A 24,092-nucleotide genomic window follows, 5' to 3' on the forward strand; every position below is an offset into this window, starting at 1 on the left:
AACCAGGCCGTACACTGCTAGGCCTCCGAGATCAGATGAGATTGTGCGCTTTCAGGGTGATGTGGCCATAGGTGTTCTATTTAGACACTCTCAACCCTCTTGACAAATACCAAGATGGTTATCTTGGGAAACAAGTGAAAAAAAAAAGGTCAACGTCAACAACATAGACCCTGGTGGTCTCCCATCTGACCCAGACCCTGCTTAGCCTCTGAGATCGGGCGCTTTCAGGGTGATGTGACCTCAGGCGAACACTTTGGGACATACTCAAAACTCTTGACTGATGCTAAAATGGTCACCTTGGGAAACAAGCGAAAGAAAAACAGGTCAAAGTCAACAATATAAAAAGATTCCTACGGCACCTTTAATTAGGTACTATCCAGGCCGGACCCTGCTTAGCCTCTGAGATCAGATGAGATCGGGCGCTTTCAGGGGGATGTGGCCGTAGGAGATTTCTTTGGGCTCTCTCAGCCCTCTTGACAAATGCCAAGATGATCACCTTGGGAAACAAGCGGAAAAAAAAAACCATGTCAACGCCAACAACATAAAAAGAATCCTACGGCACCTGGTATTCCCAGTTGGTCTCCCATCCAGTTACTAATCAGGCCCGACAATGCTTAGCCTCCGAGATCAGACAAGATCAGGCACTTTCAAGGTGATGGGGCCATAGGCGATCTCTTCGGGCACTCTCAACCATCTTGACAAACGCCAACATGGTCATCTTGGGAAACAAGCAAAAAAAAAACAAGTCATTGCCAACATTGGAGGCTAAGCAGGGTTGGGCAATCAGTTTCCTTGCCTGAAATAGGCATCTCAGAACTGCCATCTGGCTACTTCCCGGGTTTCCAACTCCTTCAACTAATCCCAGGAGACAATACTTCGCCCCCATCCTGGTGGAGGTTCCAACCACCCGATCAATGGTTCCTGTCACCTCTGTCCAGTAGCGGATCAACTTCGGGCATCTCCAAAACATGTGCATCATGTCTCCCCCCATGTTCCCGCACCGGGGGCAACTTGCGTCCGGCCGTTCGGCAAAACTGAAAAAGTTTACGAGGAGCATAATAGGTTCTATATAATAAGAACAGATGTGACATCCTGTGTGAGGAGAGCCACAATTCACCACAGGCAGGATTCCTGTGGCCAATTATAGCTCAGGGGGGTTTAGTACACACCCCACACTATATAAGGCCGCCAGCACGGCGGCCTTGTATAGTGTGTTGCGGTGGTCAGGGAAAGAGGACGATAGGCAGGGACAGTGTCTTTACTGCTTGGGAACCTAGCACTGTTACAGTGGGTGTTATGTGCCTCCTGCACAGTACACACCTGAAGCTACCCTTTATTACTGGTGTTCAATTTCTGCAATACATGCATCTGCAGTGCAGAAGTTAGAGTCGGTGTTGTGTGCCTCCTGCACAGTATACACCTTATTGCTGGTGTTCTGTTTCTGTAATACAGGAACCTAGCACTGTTACAGTGCTAGGGTGTACAGAGAAGCTGGTATATATAGAAGACTACAGCATACAGAAGAAAGGCTAGTGAATACAGAATACAGGTTTCGTGTATGTAGATAGGCTTGAGTATACAGAGATGCTAGAGTAAACAGTGAGGCTGGGGTACACAGAGAGGCTAGTTTAAAGACAAATACAAAGATGTTAGTGTATATAGAGAGGTTAGTGTATAGAGAGAGTCGAGTGTATACAGAAAGGACAGTGCATATAGAGAAGCTAGTGTATACAGAAAGGGTATACATGAAAGCTGACATTCTATACAGAAGACTGGGTAGTGTATACAGAGAGTCTAGTGGGTACAGAAGACAGGCTGGTGTATTCTAGCTAGTTTTTACAGTCTAGTGTATACAGAAGACAGGCTGTGGTATACAGAGAGTTTAGTGTATTCAGAGAGTCTAGTGTATACAGTCGGCGAGTGTATACATAAGACTGGCTAGTTTACACAGTGTTTACAGAGATGCAAGGGTGTACAGAGAAGCTGGTATATATAGAAGACTACAGCATACAGAAGAAAGGCTAGTTAATACACAATACAGAAGACTCGTGTATGTAGATAGGCTTGAGTATACAGAGATGCTAGAGTAAACAGTGAGGCTGGGGTACACAGAGAGGCTAATTTAAAGAGAGGCTAGTATATACAAAGATGTTAGTGTATATAGAGAGGTTAATGTATAGAGAGGGTCGAGAGTATACAGAAAGGACAGTGCATATAGAGAAACTAGTGTATACAGAAGACAGGCTTGGGTATACATCAAAGCTGACAGTGTATACAGAAGACTGGGTAGTGCATACAGAGAGTCTATTGGGTAAAGAAGACAGGCTGGTGTATTCTAGCTAGTTTTTACAGTCTAATGTATACAGAAGACAGGCTGTGGTATACTGAGGGTTTAGTGTATTCAGAGAGTCTAGTGTACAGAAATGCAAGGGTGTACAGAGAAGCGAGAAGCTAGTATATATAAGGCTAGTGAATACAGGCTAGTGAATACAGAATACAGACTCATGTATGCAGATAGGCTTGAGTATACAGAGATGCTAGAGTAAACAATGAGGCTGGGGTACACAGAGAGGCTAATTTAAAGAGAGGCTAGTATATACAAAGATGTTAGTGTATATAGAGAGGTTAGTGTATAGAGAGAGTCGTGTGTATACAGATAGGACAGTGCATATAGAGAGACTAGTGTATACAGAAGACAGGCTTGGGTATACATCCAAGCTGACAGTGTATACAGAAGACTGGGTAGTGTATACAGAGATTCTAGTGGGTACAGAAGACAGGCTGGTGTATTCTAGCTAGTGTTTACAGTCTAGTGTATACAGAAGACAGGCTGTGGTATACAGAGGGTTTAGTGTATTACAGAGATGCAAGGGTGTACAGAGAAGCTAGTATATATAGAAGACTACAGCATACAGAAGAAAGGCTAGTGAATACAGAATAAAGGCTGGCTTCTACGGAGAGGCTACCACTACGGAGATGCAGAACACTATCTAGGGTATATAGAGAGGCTAGATTATACAGAGAGGCTAGTGCATAGAGTGAAGCTATTGTATATAGAAGCCTGGTTAGTGTATACAGAGAAGCTAGTGTGTACAGAAGAAAGGCTAGACAGGCTATAAAGAGAGACAAGTTTTTACAGAAGACAGTTTGGGGTATACAGAGATGCTAGTTTATACAGAGAGACTAATGTATACAGAAGACAGGCTAGGGCATACAGAAGACAGAAGACGGGCTAGTGTATTCAGAACATAGGCTAGTGTATATCGAAGACAGGCTATTGTATGCAGAAGACCGGCTAGTGTAAACATGCTGGTGTATATAGAGAGGCTAGTGAATTTAGAGGGTAGGCTAAGTGATAACAGAAGACAATCTGGGCTATACAGAGACATTTCATCATTTCATCTAGCTCACATCTCTAATGGATTTTGTCTCATTGCCATGTTATGCCTTTTCATTCTTATGCTAAATATAGATCACTACACGATTTTAATCATCCACATCAAGCATGCAATAAAACTATCATACATCAAAATAAACCATGTACTCTTTTGCTCTATTTTGCATATTTGTACCGGGACTGTGAGTATGTGACATAGAGTAAGAATATAAAAGAATATAAAAGAGCCGAGCGCAGCGAGGCCAAGCCCGAAGCTCGCCTGCGAGGGGCCCTCTAATATTCACAACCCTATGTCCACTTGGATGGTGGGGCTACCACCTCCACTCACCGCGCATGAAAATCTCCGAAGCTTCGTCTGCTCCGTACTGCGCATGCGCAGTACGGCGCAGACACTATATCATGGCCGGACAGTATATGGCAGAACACCGGCACCAGTCAACCACCGGTGTCATGTGCGTCGCTGTGTAATATAGAGCAGGGTCCGGGAAGCCAATACCTCCCCGCAATTTCGGTCGCAATAGCATTGCCCTACCAATACGCATATGTTTTCCGCGCCAGAGGAACTTGATAAAGATTGAGCGAACCGCATGAAAGAAAGTCTGGGGTATTTTGATAGGTAAGGCTTGTAGTAGATACAGAAGTCGTGGCATTGCGTTCATCTTCAACACATTACAGCGTCCGAACCATGACAGAGCTAGTGGGTCCCATCTTTTAGGGTCCGCTGTAAGCCCATAGGCTTCTTTTTATGTTGTTGGCTTTGACCTGTTTTTTTTGCTTGTTTCTCAAGGCGACCATCTTGGCGTTTGTCAAGAGGGTTGGGCGTATCTTGAAGAGAAAGCTTACGGCCACATCAACCTGAAAGCACCCGATCTCGTCTGATTTCAGAGGCTAAGCAGCGTCAGGCCTGGTTAGTACCTGGATGGGAGACTGCCTGGGAAGACCAGGTGCCACAGAAGGATCTGGTCTGGTTAGTGTCTTAATTGGGAGATCGCCTGGGAATACTGGATGCCGTAGGCTTCTTTTATGTTGTTGGCTTTGACCTGTTTTTTTTAGCTTGTTTCCCAAGGTGACCATCTTGGCCTTTGTCAAGAGGCTTCAGAGTGCCCAAAGGGAGTGCCTACGGCCAAATCACCCTGAAAGATCCCAATCTCATCTGATCTCGAAGGCTAAGCAGCGATGGGCCTGGTTAGTTCCTGGATGGGAGACAGCTTGGGAATACCAGGTGCCGTAGGCTTCTCATTATGTTGTCGGCGTTGACCTGTTTTATTTTCCCTTGTTTCCCAAGGTGACCATCTTGGCATGTGTCAAGAGGGTTGAGAGTGCACAAAGAAATTGCCTACGAGCACAACACCCTGAAAGCGCCCAATCTCGCTTGGTCTCAGAGGCTAAGCAGGGTTGGGCCTGGTTTGTATCTGGATGGGAGACCGCCTGGGTTTTCCAGATGCCGCAGGCTTCTTTTTATGTTGTTGGTGTTGACCTGTTTTTTTCGCTTGTTTCCCAAAGTGATCATCTTGGCATTTGTCAAGAGGGTTGAGAGTGCCTAAAGAGATCGCTTACAGCCACATCACCCTGAAAGCACCATATCTCTTCTGATCTCAGAGGCTAAGAAGGGTTGGGCCTAGTTAGTACTTAAATGGGAGACGGCCTTGGAATACCAGGTGCCGTATTCTTCTTTTTATGTTGTTGGCGTTGACCTGTTTTTTTTCGCTTGTTTCCCAGGGTGACTATATTGGCATTTTTCAAGAGGGATGAGAGTGCCCAAAGAGATTGCCTATGGGCACATCACCCTGAAAGCGCCCAATCTCCGCTGATCTCAGAGGCTAGAAAGGGCCGCGTCTTGTTAATACCTGGATGGGAGACCGCCTGGAAATACTAGGTGCGGTAGGCTTCTTTTTATGTTGTTGGTGTTGACTTGTTTTTTTTGTTTGTTTCCTAAGGTGACCATCTTGGCATTTGTCAAGAGGGTTGAGCGTGCCTGAAAAAATCTACTATGGCTGCATCACCCTGAAAGAGCCAAATCTCATTTGATCTCAGAGGCTAAGCAGGGTTGGGACCTGGTTAGTACCGGGATGGGAGACCGCCTGGGATTTCTCGATGCCATAGGCTTTTTTTTTAAGTTGTTGGCATTGACTTTTTTTTTTTTTTTGTTTTATTCTTTTATTAAGTATAAGTAGAACAACATAAATATAACAGTCAACCATACAGCATGACCCAGGGTCACAATTACATGGTAACAAAAAATAGGCAGCCAAATAACTCTGGGTTCTCAGAGGGGAGTCCTAGAGTTTCATGCAGAAAAGAGAGAAACCCCACCTCCGACATGTAGTACAGTATAACTAATGCAGCTCCGTTCGGACAAATGTAATCATGGAGAACAACTGGGACCACAGCGAGCCAGCTTATCATGACCTATGTGAACCAGAGTAAAATATGAGCCAGTCGTGTCCAGAACCCTGGGGTTCTTCTGGGTCCCAAAGGCTAGTAAGGAGACAAGGCATAGTGAAAAGGGAGGACGGGGGAAGAAGAGAGTGCAAAAACGGAGAGAGAAGAGGGGGGCGGGATGGCGGCGGGGAAAAAAAGAAAAATAAAGACAAAAAGGGAGGGGGGGAATGCCACCCAGGGCAGACTTGGCCTACGTAGGTAAACGTTAGATGTTCAGTCGTTTTCTGGGACAGGGGCGCTGCTCACCTCCCAAATGTAGTCTCAGGTACCAGTAAAATACCTCCAGGGCCTCCATGTATCACTAAATGCCTCTTCAGTGTTGTGAAGGGTGGCGGTCAATTCTTCCATCCGGAGAATATGATTGACTTTGGAATACCACAGCACCTTGGATGGGGGCTGAGGCTGCCTCCACAGTGTGGGAATGCAGGCCCGGGCGGCGTTCAGGAATTGCATCGTGAGGGTTTTTTTGTATTTTTGAACAGGCTGTTCGGTCAAGTGTAGAAGGCACGCTGCTGGGTTGTCTGCGATATCTACATTTCTGAGAGTTTTTATCGTCCCGGTCACCTCCACCCAAAAGTTCCTCAAGGCCGGGCATGCCCAGAAAATGTGTCCCATGGTCCCCGTATCTGAATTACACCTCCAACAAACATCCGGAATCGATCTATTCATTTTATTCAGAAGGTATGGGACTCTATACCAGCGTGAGACTATCTTGTATCCTGATTCTTGATATTGGTTTGCGATGGAAGCTTTATGTACTAATGTCAGGATCTTCCCTATCTGTTGTGGGGTAAATGTGATGCCAAATGCAATCTCCCATTTGTGGATAAATGGTGGGGTCGACTCCTCCTCCTGACTACTTAATAGGTTGTACAGGAGGGAGAGGGTGTGTTGCACAGGTTCCTTTTTGTGACAGATGGATTCATAGGGCGTCAGGTCTCTAGGAGTGTAGGGGGCCCTTTGTATGGCCAGAAGAAAGTGACGAAGTTGATAAGCATTAAACAAGTCAAGCGGAGGGTCAGAAAGCTCGGCGACGGTTTGCGTGGTCGGGAGCCCTCCCGAGGACCACACCTCTCCCAGACGCTGTTTCCCTACCACTGTCAACTGTCGCAGTTTCTTGTTGGTAAATCCCGGTGGGAAGTCTGGATTACCTATAACCGGAGTCATTGGTGACGGCAGGGGAGCAATGTGTGTGCAGCGGAACAACCTCCGCACAACAGCCAACGTAGCTCCCACTACGGGGTGATCTCTGAGGTCTTTTGGTAGGGAGGACAGGAGCCACGGGGAGGTCAATAGGGGAATGGATCCATCCTCAATCTCCATCTCCACCCACTGCTTGTGTGGGCCATTACAATGCCAATCAACGACTCTCGCTAGCAGAGTCGCTCTGTTGTATTGTCTCAGATCTGGGAGACCCAGACCCCCCTTGTCCTTTGGTCTGGCAAGCAATTGCAAACGGGCTCTGGGCGGTTTGCGCGCCCAAATAAAGTCCCGGAGCAGCACCTGCAGATGTCTGAAAAAGATTGGGGGTAACCGGATCGGTAATGTCTGGAACAAGTATAAGATCCGCGGGAGGGCCGTCATTTTGAATGCATTACAGCGCCTGAACCAGGTCAGTGTTAAAGCATGCCAGTTTCCCAAATCAGATTTCAGTCTATTCAGGAGAGGGACAAAATTAAGCGGGTACAATTGCGCCAAATCCGCTGCGATGTCAACGCCCAGGTAACGTATAGATTTTTCAGCTCAGTAGAATGGAAAAGCGGAGCGTAGCCTCTTGGCCTCACCATCCGGGACCGATATATTCAATACAGCCAAAGGTGCAATTGATTTTATAGTTTGATAGGCTGCCGTATCGCCGGAGAGTCGCGAGTATATTGGGAAGCGAAATGTGTGGATTGGAGACGAAAGAAATTAGATCGTCAGCGTACGCCGCAATTTTGTGGTGTGCGGAGGGTTTGGATATGCCAGTAATATTCGGGTCATTCCGAACGTGACAAATAAGTGGTTCCAGTGTCAGAATAAAAATTAGGGGAGACAGAGGGCACCCCTGCCTCGTCCCATTAGTGATGGGGAAAGAGTCCGAGCACTCTGAAAGCACCCAATCTCATCTGATCTTGGAGGCTAAGAAGAGTCAGGCCTGGTTAGTACCTGGATGGGAGACCACCTGGGAATACCAGTTATTGTAGGCTTCTTTTTATGTTGTTGGCCTTGATTCGTTTTTTTTTTTTTCAGAGATTGCCTATGGGCACATAAGCCTGAAAGCGCCCGATCTCCTCTGATCTCAGAGGCTAAACAGGGTCGGGCCTTGCTAGTACCTGGATTGGAGACCACCTGGGAATACTAGGTGCTGAAGGCTTATTTTTATGTTCTTGGCGTTGACTTGTTTTTTTTTTTTGTTTGTTTACCAAGGTGACCATCTTGGTGTTTGTCAAGAGGGTTGAGAGTGCTTGAAGAGCTCGCCTATGGCCACATAACCCTGAAAGCACCAGATCTCGTCTGATCTCAGAGACTAAACAGTGTCGGGCCTTGTTAATACCTGGATGGGAGACCACCTGGGAATACTAGGTGCTGCAGACTTCTTCTCATGTTGTTGGCGTTGACTTGATTTTTTTGTTTGTTTCCCAAGGTGACCATATTGGCGTTAGTCAAGGTTGAGAGTGCCTGAAGAAATCTCCTACGGCCACACCACCCTGAAAGAGCCCAATCTCATCTGATCTCAGAGGCTAAGCAGGGTTGGGACCAGTTTAGTACCTGGATGGGAGACGGCCTGGGATTTCCAGATGCCGTAGGCTTCTTTTTATGTTGTTGCCGTTGACCTATTTTTTTCCGCTTGTTTCCAAGGTGACCATCTTGGTGTTTGTCAAGAGAGTTGAGAGTGCCTGAAGATATTGGCTACGGCCACATCACCCTGAATCTGTTCCATCTTGTCTGATATTGGAGGCTAAGCAGGGTCGGGCCTGGTTAATGCCTGGATGGGAGACCGCCTGGGAATACCAGGTGTCGTAGGCTTCTTTTTTTTTTCAAATATAATTTTTTCTCCAAATAGGGGAAGACGGTCCCCCGAGTACATAATGCAACAGAGAAATACAGAGCAAAAAGCAGCTGAACAATACTTGATACAGGTATATTCGCAACTGTGAGTCTGCCTTCCATCAATCACAATGATTCGAGGCACGGATAAAGTACTGTACCAAGATCCAGGGTCACACAAACCCCAGGTCCCTCCGGCATAATCCATCCAGAGGGGGGTGTGGGGCCGTCATTCCCAATTTTCCACTCTTTCCAAAAGAGAGAGGGGGTGGAGGGGGTGAGAGATAGGGGAGGAAGGCAGAAAAGAGAAGGGTTGAAAGATCAGAAAAGGAGAAGGGGGGACGAGACACGATGGCAGCCACTGTCCAAGGGGCCAGTCAAGGAAAGCTCAGAGCACTAAGGCGATAGCAGGCGACATCCTTCCAGCGAGAATATAAAGGTATTCCAGATGTCTCAGGTTTGTTTAAAAAATTCTTGTTTACCTTGTGATGTGAGGATCAAGTCCTCCATTTTTTTTAATGTCCTCTATTTTCTTAAGCCAGTGAGTAATGAAAGGGGGGGAACATTTTTTCCAATAGAGAGGGATGCAGGATTTCGCCGCATTTATCACATGCCGTAAAATTGATTTTTTTGTACTTCTTAATGGGAATCTGTGAATGGTGCAAGAGAAAGAATGCAGCCTCTTCCTGGATGGAGAAGTCTGTGAATTTTTGTGTTATGCATCGGAGCTCTGTCCAGAAGTCCACCAAGCTGAGGCAGGACCAAAATTTGTGCAGCAACGTGCCCTCTTCTTCTCCACACCTCCAGCATATGTTCGAGGAAGAGGGGAAACATTTCTGCAGCTTTGATGGTGTCAAATACCACCTGGTGAGAAGTTTAAAATTCGTCTCCTGTATCTTCGTGCACAGCGACATTTTGAGAGCCAAAGTGATAATGTGTTGTCTCTGTGCTGGGGAAAATTAGCAATTAAGGTCCTTTTCCCAGTTGGACAGACAGGTTAAGTGTGGGTAATCTGTTTGAGAGAGAATGTGGGCCAAAGGGCCTTCGCTCCTGCATAGAGTCTCAAACTCCGTCTGAGGGCGGGCAAACGTTTGAGGATTGGGGATGGAATGGAGAAAATGATGTCGTTGCGCAGCTCTCCAAAAAGGCAGTTGGAAAAGCCCTGTCGGATCTGTTAGGGTTGAGAAAGAAGGCCATTTTCCATCAATGACGAATTTAGACGCATTGTCTAGGTTGGAATTTCTAAGTGGGTCCCCAGTTCAAAGGTTGGATGGCCACGTATAGGGAATAGGGGGGAAGTCAAAGACGTGAGTGTGTTTTGGGTAGCGATCAGGTGACTGACTTTCAACTAAGCCCCTATAGTGGGATGTGACATAAATTCTGTGGGTAAATACTTATAGCACCACATGGTGCTTCTTATCGGAATTTGGGAGTGAGCTTAGAAAGTTTGTTTCGATTCCAGTCCAATACACGCCCCAGATGGGAGGCCAGGTAGTAGCGTTGCAAGTTAGGGAGATCCAACACTCCCTGTTGTTTAGACAATGTCAGCTGTGACCGCTTAAGTCTGGGATTTTTGTGAGCCCAGTTAAATTGAGTGAGCAAGGATTGAACTTGCTTAAAAAACAGGACTGGAATCTGGATCAGGAGAGCTTGGAAAAGATAAGTAAATTTAGGGAGTATGTTCATTTTAATGAGATTGCATCTGCTGAACCAGGAATGGAGGCCAGAATGCCACCCGTGAAGCAAACTGCGGATCTTAGTGACAAGGGGTGGGGGGAAGTTCAACATAAACGTACGCGCGATGTCCGGTGGAATGTAAGTACGTGAGTATATTTTACTTATCCATGCCAGCATCCGTTCACGCAGACCTATATGGCGAAGGACCGAGAACATTAATGTCCATTTGACCCGATCAAAAGCCTTCTCGGCATCAGTACTCATGAAAAGACAAGGGGTCCCAGATGACTTTGCTTTACGGATCAGGGTAAGCACCTTAATGGTGTTGTCCCTATTTTCCCTGGTGGGAATAAAACCTAACTGGTCAATATGTATAAGGGACTACAAGTGATGTGCCAATCACGTGGCGAGGAGTTAGAGAATAGTTTTAGGACCGAATTTTGGAGGGAAATCGGTCTGTAGCTGCCACATAGGCCCGGGTCTTTGCCCTCCTTAGGTATCAACGAGATGTGGGCTCTAAGAGTATCCTCAGGAAAATCCCCATTCGAGCTCAGAGTATTAAATAAATTCACCAAGCGCGGGCCGAGAATAGGGAGGAAGGTCTTAAAGTATTGTGCGGTATATCCGTCAGGGCCCGGAGCCTTACCCACCTTCGGAGGTCCCACAGCCGTCTGGACTTCTTCCAGTGTGATCGGGTCCTCCAAGTACTCCCGTGATTCCGATGAGAGGGTTGGTAGACCAGAACCGGTTACATATCTGTCTATATTGTCCTGTCCAGACCCTGAATCGGGCAGGTTGTAGAAAACAGAGTAACATTTTTCAAAGACTTCGACTATTTGGGTTGGGGTAGAGCCCTCTGGCCATTCTCATCTATCAACTGTGGTATGTAAGAGCCAGATTTCAACTCCTTTACCGACCTGGCTAAGATTTTTCTGCATTTGTCCTCTGACTCCTACGCCAGTTTACGACAAAACTGGAGTGCCGCTTTCGCTTTATAATGGAGTAGGACAGCAATATGGGTATGGAGTGTCCCCAATTCAATCTCTAAGGTCCGTAAGGGGGTATGTTTATGTTTTGCTTCCACAGAGGCAAGTTCACGAAACAGATTAGCAAGCTGTTCCTTCCGTGTTCGTTTGATGCGCGCCCCGTGCCTGATAAGTACCCTGCGGAGTACTGACTTGTGAGCCTCCCAAATTATCCCCGGGTCACAGTCCTGCTTTAGTTTTCTTGGAAATAAAGGTCCAATTCCCTGGTCACATCTGCTAAAACTTCCGGTATCTGGAGGAGGCTCTCATTAAGGTGCCAGAATAGAGACCTAGGTGAGGGGTAGGGAGCGAGGAGCAAGAGGCAGAAGTATCAACCGATGGCGAAAGGGGACATTAAAGTCCCCACCTAATATCAATTGGCCCTCCCGAAAGTCACATAATCTGTGCAGGGTAGTTCTGAGGAACGTGTCTTGGTGATCATTGGGAGCGTACACAGTGGCAAATGTAAAAAGGCGCTCTCCAATGTGGCCCCTAAGAAAAAGATATTGGCCCCCAGGGTCCACCAGAGAATCCTGGAGAACCCAGGGGAGCCTGCTAGAGATCAGAATGGAGAGGAGGGGTTAGTAGAGTGGTAGACCTTAGGGAAGGATCTCGACCATAGAAAGGGGAGGCTAGTATTTTTAAAATGTGTTTCTTGTATAAAGGCCACATCAGTACAGGATGTGTTCAGTTTTCCCAGGAGGATCCACCGTTTTTCAGGGGAGTTCAGTCCCTTAACGTTTAGAGAGGTGACCTTGACTGAGTCTCCCATCGCTCCTCGGGGAGGGGGAGGGGGACGTCAGAGAAAAGCAAAGAAAGTTGAACCAAGGTAGGTTTTGGGTAGGTAATGCATGGCGGGAACTAAGGGGGAGAAAGGAAGGGCAAATGGAAGGAAAGGTAAAGGGAAAAAGAGGCCGGGCACCCCAACCCCAGGGGGAGAGGGAAATTAAGGGTTGTCCGCACTCAACAGTACAGGAAGGGTATACTAAAACAGCACAATTATGCTATAGCGCTTACCAGATGTACACTGGGTTTAAAGCGCTGTCCTACTTGGGTTATTGGGTAGACAGGTCGGAGAGGGAGCCCCCGAATCCTAGTCCCCCCAGTCCCGGCAGTGGTAAATGTCACGTCTGATACCGCTATGCAAATAAAAGACAATCAGTAACATCAAAGAAACAAAAAACAATAGTATAACCAAAACAGAGGTAGAGCATATAACTGTCAGCACTGAGGGGTCTCCTCGGCTCGCCCTAAACATAGGCATGCACGAGGGAGCCCGTCACAACAGAAAAGGCATCACAGAATGGGATCCACCACCCCCCCATCCCATACCCCTAAAGTACATGCAGTCCCCGAACAAATGCATTTCTCCCTTTGGCAGATTGTCCTCTCCTTACCCCCTCTCCCCTGTCCACGCCCCGGGGGGAAAAGGGGCAGGGAAGGGGGGAAAGGGGGAGTGGAAGGGGGGAAAGGGGGAGTGGAAGGGGGAAAGAGGGAGGGAAAGGAGGGAAGGGAAGGGTGGGAAGGGGGGGAAGGGAGGGGGGAAACAGGGGAGAGGGGACAAACATGCAGAAATGTCAAGTCCTTTAGCGCACTCCCACCAGCAAACACCCGGACCCCATAAATTTCAACTCCTCCCCTCCATGGTCACCACATCAAGATGAAAGAGGAGCAGCCCTGGTCGGTGCATGGAAAATCCGGCAGGCAAGGGGCTGGGGCCACCATCCCTCCATCCAATGGGAGACTTCACCCGAGCAGCAGTCCTAGGGCCCGCCAATTAGTGTCTCTCCTGCATCGCCATCGGGGGCTGTGTAGAGCATCCAGAGGGAGGCTGGGACCGCCCAAACAGTAAGGGGTAAATCCTCCAGGGGGGTCCAGAGTCACCCTGGAGGGAAGCAGTGTCTCGTACCAATAGGCTCAATAAATAAGTCATCCAGGGTCCCCGAAAGCTGCAGAAGGCAATGTCAGCAAAGAGTAGGTGGGAGCCAGAGGGGGGGACAAGGGGCGCATCCAGGGGGAGGGGACACATATGCGGGAATGTCAAGCCCTTCCAGTACAGCGCATTAGGTATCACTCAGACCCCCCAAAGTGCAACTCCCCCATCTAAGGTCAAGACTCCAGAAGGGAAGATGAGCCGCCCTGGTCTGTACATGAAAGAACCTGCTGCCAAGGGGTTGGGGCCATCATCCCTTCCTCCAATGGGAGATGCCACCGGAATGAAAGCCCTGTGTCCTGTCAAGTGGTGCCCCTCTGACAATGTCGTTGTGGTATATGTGGAGCATCCAGGGAGAGGCAGGGACCACCCAAACAGTGAGGGGTAAAGCCTCCAAGGGGGACCGGTGTCGGACAGGAGGATAGCTGTGTCTTGTACAAGTTGGTTAATTAGACAAGTCATCCAGTGTGTTCCTGTGAGCAGCGGAAAGAAAGGTCGGTAAGGATTATGAATGGGAGGGGGCCAGGGAGTGCATAAAACTGCCACCAGATGACCGGGGCAGAGAGGGCAAGGGGATGAAACTCAGATCTGGTAGGTGGGGGCGGGGGTGAGGAGTGTCCCTCATATTACTCACGTTGGCCATACCTTGAAGCTGAGCGCTCTGCATACCCAGGACGTTCTTCTGTATAATCTAGCCTATCTGTATACATTAGCCTGTCTTTAGTACACATTAGTCGGTCCTCTGTATACACTAGTCTGTCTGTATACACTAGTGTATACAGATAAACTAGATTATACAGAAGAACGTCCTGGGTATGCAGAGATGGAGGCTAGGGTATACAGAGAGAGAGGCTAGAGTATGCATACTTGCTAGTGTATACAGACGGACTAGTGTATACAGAAGACCGGCTAGTTTATATAGGGAGGCTAATGTGTGCAAAAGACAGGCTAGTGTATACAAATAGGCTAGATTATAGAGAAGAACATCTTGGGTATGCAGAGAGAGAGGCTGGGTTACACAGAGAGGCTGGTGTATGCAGACTTGCTAGTGTATACAGACGGACTAGTGTATAGAGAGGCTTGGGTATACAGAGAGCTAATGTATAAAGAGCAGCTAGTGTATACAAAAGACATCCAAGGGTATAAAGAGAGACTCGTGTATGCAGAAGACCGGCTAGTTTATACAGAGAGGCTAAAGTGTACAAAACACAGGCTAGATTATACAGAAGAACGTCATGGTTATGCAGAGATGGAGGCTAGGGTATACAGAGAGAGAGACTGTGTTACACAGAGAGGCAGGAGTATGCAGACTTGCTAGTGTATACAGATGGACTAGTGTATACAGTAGACCGGCTAGTTTATACAGAGAGGCTAATGTGTACAAAAGACAGGCTAGTGTATACAGATAGGCTAGATTATACATAAGAAGGTCCTGGTTATGCAAGAGATGAAGGCTAGGGTATGCAGAGAGAGAGGCTTGGTTACACAGACTTGCTAATGTATACAGACGGACTAGTGTATACAGAGGACCGGCTAGTTTATATAGAGAGGCTAATGTGTACAAAAGACAGGCTAGTTTAAACAGATAGGCTAGATTATACAAAAGAACGTCCTGGGTATGCAGAGATGGAGGCTAGGGTATACAGAGAGAGAGTGAGGCTGGGTTACACAGAGAGGCAGGAGTATGCAGACTTGCTAGGGTATACAGAGAGAGAGGCTAGAGTATGCATACTTGCTAGTGTATACAGGGGGACTAGTGTAATACAGAAGACCGGTTAGTTTATACAGAGAGGCAAATGTGTACAAAAGACAGGCTAGTGTATACAAATAGGCTAGATTATACAGATAGGCTAGATTATAGAGAAGAACGTCCTGGGTATGCAGAGATGGATGGCTAGTGTATACAGATAAGCTAGATTATACAGATAGGCTAGATTATAGAGAAGAACGTCCTGGGTATGCAGAGAGAGCAGTTGGGTTACAAAGAGAGGCTAGTGTATGCAGACTTGCTAGTGTATACCGGTGCACTAGTGTATACAGAGAGGCTTGGGTATACAGAGAGCTAATGTATAAAGAGATGCTAGTGTATACCGACGGACTAGTGTATACAGAGGACCGGCTAGTTTATACAGAAAGGTTAATGTGTACAAAAGACAGGCTAGTTTATACAGATAGGCTAGATTATACAGAAGAACGTCTTTGGTATGCAGAGATGGAGGCTAGGGTATACAGAGAGAGAGAGCGAGGCTGGGTTACACAGAGAGGCAGGAGTATGCAGACTTGCTAGTGTATACAGATGGACTAGTGTATACAGTAGACCGGCTAGTTTACACAGAGAGGCTAATGTGTACAAAAGACAGGCTAGTGTATACAGATAGGCTAGATTATACAGAAGAAGGTCCTGGTTTATGCAAGAGATGGAGGCTAGGGTATGAAGAGACAGAGGCTTGGTTACACAGACTTGCTAGTGTATACAGATGGACTAGTGTATACAGAGGACCGGCTAGTTTATACAGAGAGGCTAATGTGTACAAAAGACAGGCTAGTGTATACAAATAGGCTAGATTATAGAGAAGAACGTCCTGGGTATGCAGAGATGGAGGCTGGGTTACACAGAGAGGCTAGTGTATGCAAGCTTGCTAGTGTATACAGACGGACTAGTGTATACAGTAGACCAGCTAGTTTATACAGGAAGGCTAATGTCTACAGAAGACCGGCTAGTGTATACACATAGGCTAGATTATAGAGAAGAACGTCCTGGGTATGCAGAGATGGAAGCTAAGGTATACAGAGAGAGAAGTTGAGTTACAAAGAGAGGATAGTGTAGGCAGACACTGTATATGTATATGTATAAAGAGATGCTAGTGTATACAAAAGACAACCAAGAGTAGACAGTGAGGATCGTGTATACAGAAGACCGGCTACAGAGAAGCTAATTTGTACAAAAGACAGGCTAGTGTATACAGATAGGCTAGATTATACAGAGGAAGGTCCTGGGTATGCAGAGATGTAGGCTAGGGAATCCAGAGAGACACTGTGTTACACAGAGAGGCTAGAGTATGCAGAAGAACGGCTATTTTTTTTTACAGATAGGCTTGTGTATACAGAAGACAGTCTGGGGAATTCAGTGAGGCTAGTGTATGCAGAGAGGCTGGGACACCAAGACTATTGTAAAAAGAAGGCAGGCTAGTGTATATAGATTACGGGCACCTGTATACAGAAGACAGAGAGGCTAGTCTATATTGAGTGGCTGGTGTACACAGAGAGATTAATGTATACAGAAAAGCTAGCGTGTAAAGAAGACAGGACTTTATTTTTTGCTAATACAACTACTTTTGAAACATATAAAGTGCTTTTTTCATATTTTGGTGCTGTTAAAAAGTGGTGTATTGTCAGTGGTGATATCAATGTGACAGTTAATGTGGAGAACTACAACTATTCAAAATAGAGCAAAAGAGTGCTAAGTTTATTTTGTTAAGTCATTGACTGATAGACGTTAAGTAATTGGCCGTTATTGGTTTGGCAGTACATGGTTTATTTTGATCTAAGATAGTTTTATTCTCTACTTATAGCCGAGTTTTAGACGACTTTATTATTAGCATTATTCGCATTATTCATATATATTATGCAGAGTGTAAGTATTGCAGTGAGACGATATTGCTTTTAAAAGATTTGTATTATTATACATAGCATTGTTAGCAGACCAATAGGACAATTTACATGGCTTAATATTGCAGAGCGTAATTTATCAGGAAAGAGATTCAAAGCGTTAGTTGCAGTAGCTTCATAAAACTGAGAAATCGTTGCATTACTCTAAATTTAAAATATGTTCCGGCAGCACTGAAAAGACGATATTAGGTGAGTGATCTACACATTTCGTTTACTATTTCACTATACCGGCTAAATGTTAATATGTTAATATGTGCTGCGTGTAAGGTAGAAATTTGATGGTTTAGTGTGAGCTGGTTTACCAGGATTTAGAGATAGTAATCTGTTTATACTAGTAATAAATATAGCAAAATAACTATAAAGGGTTTAAGTGGAAATACACGAAATAACAGCAACAACGTGTGTAGGTTTTTATCAATCAAGTTCATTACGTGTCTTTAATCATGTAGTGAATATACCCCAATATTGGAGCACAAGGATGAGAAAGCATAATAACTAACAGAGGATGACATGGCAAAAAGACAAACTGCATTAGAAATGTGAATATGAATTAGAGTAGAAATGCCAATCGCCACGGCTACGTACAGCAAAGTGTGAGCTAAGCAGCTAAATATTCTGCAATAGCAGAGATTAAGTATTGCAGTCGAAATGAGATCGGAAGCGTTAGTTGCAGTAGCTCCAAAATAACTGAGAAATCATTTCATTACTCTAAATGTAAAAGTTATCCCGGTAGCACTGAGTGGACTGATATTAGATGAGTGATCGTTGTAGTACAAATTCAGTTTCCTATAGCAGAGAGATACCAGCTAAATGTGAGACGAGCAATTAAACTGTTCACGGTAGCATTGCATTACTCTTAATATGTGCAGCGTGTAAAGAAGCAATAAGATGGTTTTGTATTATCCTAAAATTAGCAGTATACGTAATAAAGGTGAGTAGGTAACCTGGATTTAGACATAGCAAACTCTATAATCTAATTTAGCAAAATTAGAAAGGATAATATTGAGACAGTATATACAGGTAGAGTTTAAGTGGAAATACACAAAATATCTAGCTTACCTTTACATTGTTCAATAGAGCGTTGCAAAGAAATACCAAGGCAGAATGTCGGAATAGCAATTAGATGAGATGATTGCTGTAATCATGAAATATCAGCAACGCCTAGGTTAATATCGGATGAGAAAGTATAATAACTGGCAAAGTATGACATGGCAAAGAGACAAATTGCATTAGAGATGTGAGATGGACATGAAATGTCAATCGCCATTGGTTACTTACATGTAAACGCGGCTACATACAGCAAAGTGTGAGCTAAGCAGCTAAAGGGTATTTAAGAGTAAATTGACGTAGCTTGAAAATTCCAACGTGTAAATCGTTCCATTAATTATGTTACGCACGAAGACGGCTTACACTGACTGTTTTCCGTTTCCACTGGTCATCGGCATAATGTATCAGTAACCATGAACATTAATAATGATAGACAGCTTACATTAGGATGTATGCATGATGTGAATGTAAAATGAATGTAAAATAGTTGCATTATGTGTTATTAATGTATTGCTATGCTACTGCAACCACTTCTCAATCAAGTAAACCGTCCCACTGCTTTTCTCACATTTTGCCGCTGTTAAAAAATGTTTTGCAAGTGTTATGTGTTACAAATGGTTATCAGTGTGACAGTTAATGTGGAGAAGAAGTAATACACAAAATAGAGTCAGAAAGAGAATCCTATTGCATAGAGGTAGCGAGAGATGGTTGCATTAATCTTAATGTGCAGTGTGTAAAAGGTTTTAAAAAGATGGTTTTGTGTGACTTTTGCTTTAACGTAAAATTAGCTGTAGACATTATAACTTGTTACAATGATTTAGAGATAGTAATCTCTATAAAATAATAATAATAAGTATAGCAAAACAAATTAGGAAAATTCTGAGGCAGTATGTATAGGTCGAGATATAGTGAATACACAAAAGGGATCAAGGGATAGTAGCAAAGTCAAGGGATAAATGCAAAGGTACTCTATTTAACAGTAAATTGACGTAGCTGGCAAATTCCAACGTGTAAATCGTTCCATTCATTTTGCTGCTCAAGAAGACGGCTTACACTGACTGTTTTCCGTTTCCACTGGAAAGAGAATCCTATTGCATAGAGGTAGCGAGAGATGGTTGCATTACTCTTAATGTGTAAATGTTTTAAAAAGATGGTTTTGTGTGAATTTTGCTTTAACGTAAAATTAGCTGTGGACATTATAACTATGGTTAGGTTTACAATGATTTAGAGTTAGTAATCTCTATGATATAATAATAATAAGTATAGCAAAACAAATTAGGAAAATATTGAGGCAGTATATATAGGTCGAGATAAAGTGAATACACAAAAGGGATCAAGGGATAGTTGCAAAGTCAAGGGATAAATGCAAATGTACTCTATTTAATAGTAAATTGACGTAGCTTGCAAATTCTAACGTGTAAATCGTTCCATTAATTTTGTTACGCACGAAGACGGCTTACACTGACTGTTTTCCGTTTCCACTGGAAAGAGAATCCTATTGCATAGAGGTAGCGAGAGATGGTTGCATATGGCAGAAAGACGGCTTACACTGCTTTTCTCACATTTTGCTGCGGTAAAAAGAAATGTTTTGTCACTGTGTTTTAACTGTGACAGATAAGGTGGAGAAAAAGAAGTAATACAGAAAATAGAGTCAAAACGTGGAAACGTTTATTTGTCATGACAGCTGATACTGGTTGAGCAATAAAACTGTTTTATTAAGATGTAAGACTAGTTTTATTCTCTACATGTAGGCTTTTAACCGAGTTGTATAATATAGGCGACCAATAGGACATTTAAATGGCTTAATATTGTAGGGAGGAAGTATCGCTGTTCAAAGGTAAGAGATTGAAAGCTTAGCTTGAAAATGGCCGAGAAATAGTTGCGTTAGTCTAAATTTAAAGGATATGCCGGTATCAATGAGAAAGCTTATTGATTGACTAGTTGATCTTTGCATTACACAATCCTATTATTATTATTATTATTATTATTATTAAGATCATAGTGCAGAGAGATACTCAGTTAATGTCAGAGATACTCGGTCAATGTCAGAAAAGCAATAAAACTGTTTACATCGTTAGAGAGCGATGGTTACATTACTCTTAGTATGTGCAGCATGTCTGGTAGCAAAAAGCGGTAGAAGTGAATAGATTTAAGCGGATTTTGAGATAGTACTCTCCATTTCTAATAAGAAATAAAGAAAAATAAGTCAGGATGGTGTGTCAGGACTGTCACATACTCAAGGTCCCGGTACAAATATGCAAAATAGAGCAAAAGAGTACATGGTTTATTTTGATGTATGATAGTTTTATTGCATGCTTGATGTGGATGATTAAAATCGTGTAGTGATCTATATTTAGCATAAGAATGAAAAGGCATAACATGGCAATGAGACAAACTCCATTAGAGATGTGAGCTAGATGAAATGATGAAATGTCTCTGTATAGCCCAGATTGTCTTCTGTTATCACTTAGCCTACCCTCTAAATTCACTAGCCTCTCTATATACACCAGCATGTTTACACTAGCCGGTCTTCTGCATACAATAGCCTGTCTTCGATATACACTAGCCTATGTTCTGAATACACTAGCCCGTCTTCTGTCTTCTGTATGCCCTAGCCTGTCTTCTGTATACATTAGTCTCTCTGTATAAACTAGCATCTCTGTATACCCCAAAATGTCTTCTGTAAAAACTTGTCTCTCTTTATAGCCTGTCTAGCCTTTCTTCTGTACACACTAGCTTCTCTGTATACACTAACCAGGCTTCTATATACAATAGCTTCACTCTATGCACTAGCCTCTCTGTATAATCTAGCCTCTCTATATACCCTCTCTCTATATATAGTGTTCTGCATCTCCGTAGTGGTAGCCTCTCCGTAGAAGCCAGCCTTTATTCTGTATTCACTAGCCTTTCTTCTGTATGCTGTAGTCTTTTATATATACTAGCTTCTCTGTACACCCTTGCATCTCTGTAATACACTAAACCCTCTGTATACCACAGCCTGTCTTCTGTATACACTAGACTGTAAACACTAGCTAGAATACACCAGCCTGTCTTCTGTACCCACTAGACTCTCTGTATACACTACCCAGTCTTCTGTATACACTGTCAGCTTGGATGTATACCCAAGCCTGTCTTCTGTATACACTAGTCTCTCTATATCCACTGTCCTATCTGTATACACTCGACTCTCTCTATACACTAACCTCTCTATATACACTAACATCTTTGTATATACTAGCCTCTCTTTAAATTAGCCTCTCTGTGTACCCCAGCCTCATTGTTTACTCTAGCATCTCTGTATACTCAAGCCTATCTGCATTCACTAGCCTGTATTCACTAGCCTTATATATACTAGCTTCCTGCTTCTCTGTACACCCTTGCATCTCTGTACACTAGACTCTCTGAATACACTAAACCCTCAGTATACCACAGCCTGTCTTCTGTATACATTAGACTGTAAAAACTAGCTAGAATACACCAGCCTGTCTTCTTTACCCAAAAGACTCTCTGTATGCACTACCCAGTCTTCTGTATACACTGTCAGCTTTGATGTATACCCAAGCCTGTCTTCTGTATACACTAGTTTCTCTATATGCACTGTCCTTTCTGTATACTCTCGACCCTCTCTATACATTAACCTCTCTATATACACTAACATCTTTGTATATACTAGCCTCTCTTTAAATTAGCCTCACTGTTTACTCTAGCATCTCTGTATACTCAAGCCTATCTACATACACGAGTCTTCTGTATTGTGTATTAACTAGCCTTTCTTCTGTATGCTGTAGTCTTCTATATATACCAGCTTCTCTGTACACCCTTGCATCTCTGTAAACACTGTGTAAACTAGCCAGTCTTATGTATACACTAGACTCTCTGAATACACTAAACTCTCTGTATACCACAGCCTGTCTTCTGTATACACTAGACTGTAAAATCTAGCTAGAATACACCAGCCTGTCTTCTGTACCCACTAGACTCTCTGTATACACTACCCAGTCTTCTGTATAGAATGTCAGCTTTCATGTATACCCTTTCTGTATACACTAGCTTCTCTATATGCACTGTCCTTTCTGTATACACTCGACTCTCTCTATACACTAACCTCTCTATATACACTAACATCTTTGTATTTGTCTTTAAACTAGCCTCTCTGTGTACCCCAGCCTCACTGTTTACTCTAGCATCTCTGTATACTCAAGCCTATCTACATACACGAAACCTGTATTCTGTATTCACTAGCCTTTCTTCTGTATGCTGTAGTCTTCTATATATACCAGCTTCTCTGTACACCCTAGCACTGTAACAGTACTAGGTTCCTGTATTACAGAAACAGAATACCAGCAATAAGGTGTATACTGTGCAGGAGGCACACAACACCGACTCTAACTTCTGCACTGCAGATGCATGTATTGCAGAAATTGAACACCAGTAATAAAGGGTAGCTTCAGGTGTGTACTGTGCAGGAGGCACATAACACCCATTGTAACAGTGCTAGGTTCCCAAGCAGTAAAGACACTGTCCCTGCCTATCGTCCTCTTTCCCTGACCACCGCAACACACTATACAAGGCCGCCATGCTGGCGGCCTTATATAGTGTGGGGTGTGTACTAAACCCCCCTGAGCTATAATTGGCCGCAGGAATCCTGCCTGTGGTGAATTGTGGCTCTCCTCACACAGGATGTCACATCTGTTCTTATTATATAGAACCTATTATGCTCCTCGTAAACTTTTTCAGTTTGGCCAAACGGCCGGACGCAAGTTGCCCCCGGTGCGGGAACATGGGGGGAGACATGATGCACATGTTTTGGAGATGCCCGAAGTTGATCCGCTACTGGACAGAGGTGACAGGAACCATTGATCGGGTGGTTGGAACCTCCACCATGATGGAGGCAAAGTATGGTCTCCTGGGATTAGTTGAAGGAGTTGGAAACCCGGGAAGTAGCCAGATGGCAGTTCTAAGATGCCTATTTCAGGCAAGGAAACTGATTGCCCAACCCTGCTTAGCCTCCAATGTTGGCAATGACTTGGTTTTTTTCGCTTGTTTCCCAAGATGACCATGTTGGCGTTTGTCAAGATGGTTGAGAGTGCCCGAAGAGATCGCCTATGGCCCCATCACCTTGAAAGTGCCTGATCTTGTCTGATCTCGGAGGCTAAGCATTGTCTGGCCTGATTAGTAACTGGATGGGAGACCAACTGGGAATACCAGGTGCCGTAGCATTCTTTTTATGTTGTTGGCGTTGACATGCTTTTTTTCCGCTTGTTTCCCAAGGTGATCATCTTGGCATTTGTCAAGAGGGCTGAGAGAGCCCAAAGAAATCTCCTACGGCCACATCCCCCTGAAAGCGCCCGATCTCATCTGATCTCAGAGGCTAAGCAGGGTCCGGCCTGGATAGTACTTTGACCTGTTTTTCTTTCGCTTGTTTCCCAAGGTGACCATTTTAGCATCAGTCAAGAGTTTTGAGTATGTCCCAAAGCGTTCGCCTGAGGTCACATCACCCTGAAAGCGCCCGATCTCAGAGGCTAAGCAGGGTCTGGGTCAGATGGGAGACCGCCAGGGTCTATGTTGTTGGCGTTGACCTTTTTTTTTTCACTTGTTTCCCAAGATAACCATCTTGGTATTTGTCAAGAGGGTTGAGAGTGTCTAAATAGAACACCTATGGCCACATCACCCTGAAAGTGCACAATCTCATCTGATCTCGGAGGCCTAGCAGTGTACGGCCTGGTTAATACCTGTATGGGAGACCATCTGTGAATACCAGGTGCCGTAGGCTTCTTTTTATGTTGTTGGCATTTACCTGTTTATTTTCGCTTGTTTCCCAAGGTGACCATCTTGGTGTTTAACAAGAGGGTTGAGAGTGCCCAAAGAGATC

The 24,092-nt window shown here is 44.6% G+C and overlaps 3 pseudogenes; 2 read left to right on the forward strand and 1 right to left on the reverse strand.

The window, feature by feature from the left end:
* Window positions 1-550: 550 nt before the first annotated feature.
* LOC143949550 (5S ribosomal RNA) lies at window positions 551-669 on the reverse strand (annotated as a pseudogene).
* A 3,843-nt stretch (window positions 670-4,512) lies between these two features.
* On the forward strand, window positions 4,513-4,631 carry LOC143949014 (5S ribosomal RNA; annotated as a pseudogene).
* A 3,880-nt stretch (window positions 4,632-8,511) lies between these two features.
* On the forward strand, window positions 8,512-8,631 carry LOC143950070 (5S ribosomal RNA; annotated as a pseudogene).
* Window positions 8,632-24,092: the final 15,461 nt, after the last annotated feature.

The sequence above is a fragment of the Lithobates pipiens genome, unplaced genomic scaffold (assembly GCF_037356315.1).
Source record: "Lithobates pipiens isolate NorthernLeopardFrog02 unplaced genomic scaffold, aLitPip1_a1.2 Scaffold_30, whole genome shotgun sequence".
Taxonomy (NCBI): Eukaryota; Metazoa; Chordata; class Amphibia; order Anura; family Ranidae; genus Lithobates; species Lithobates pipiens.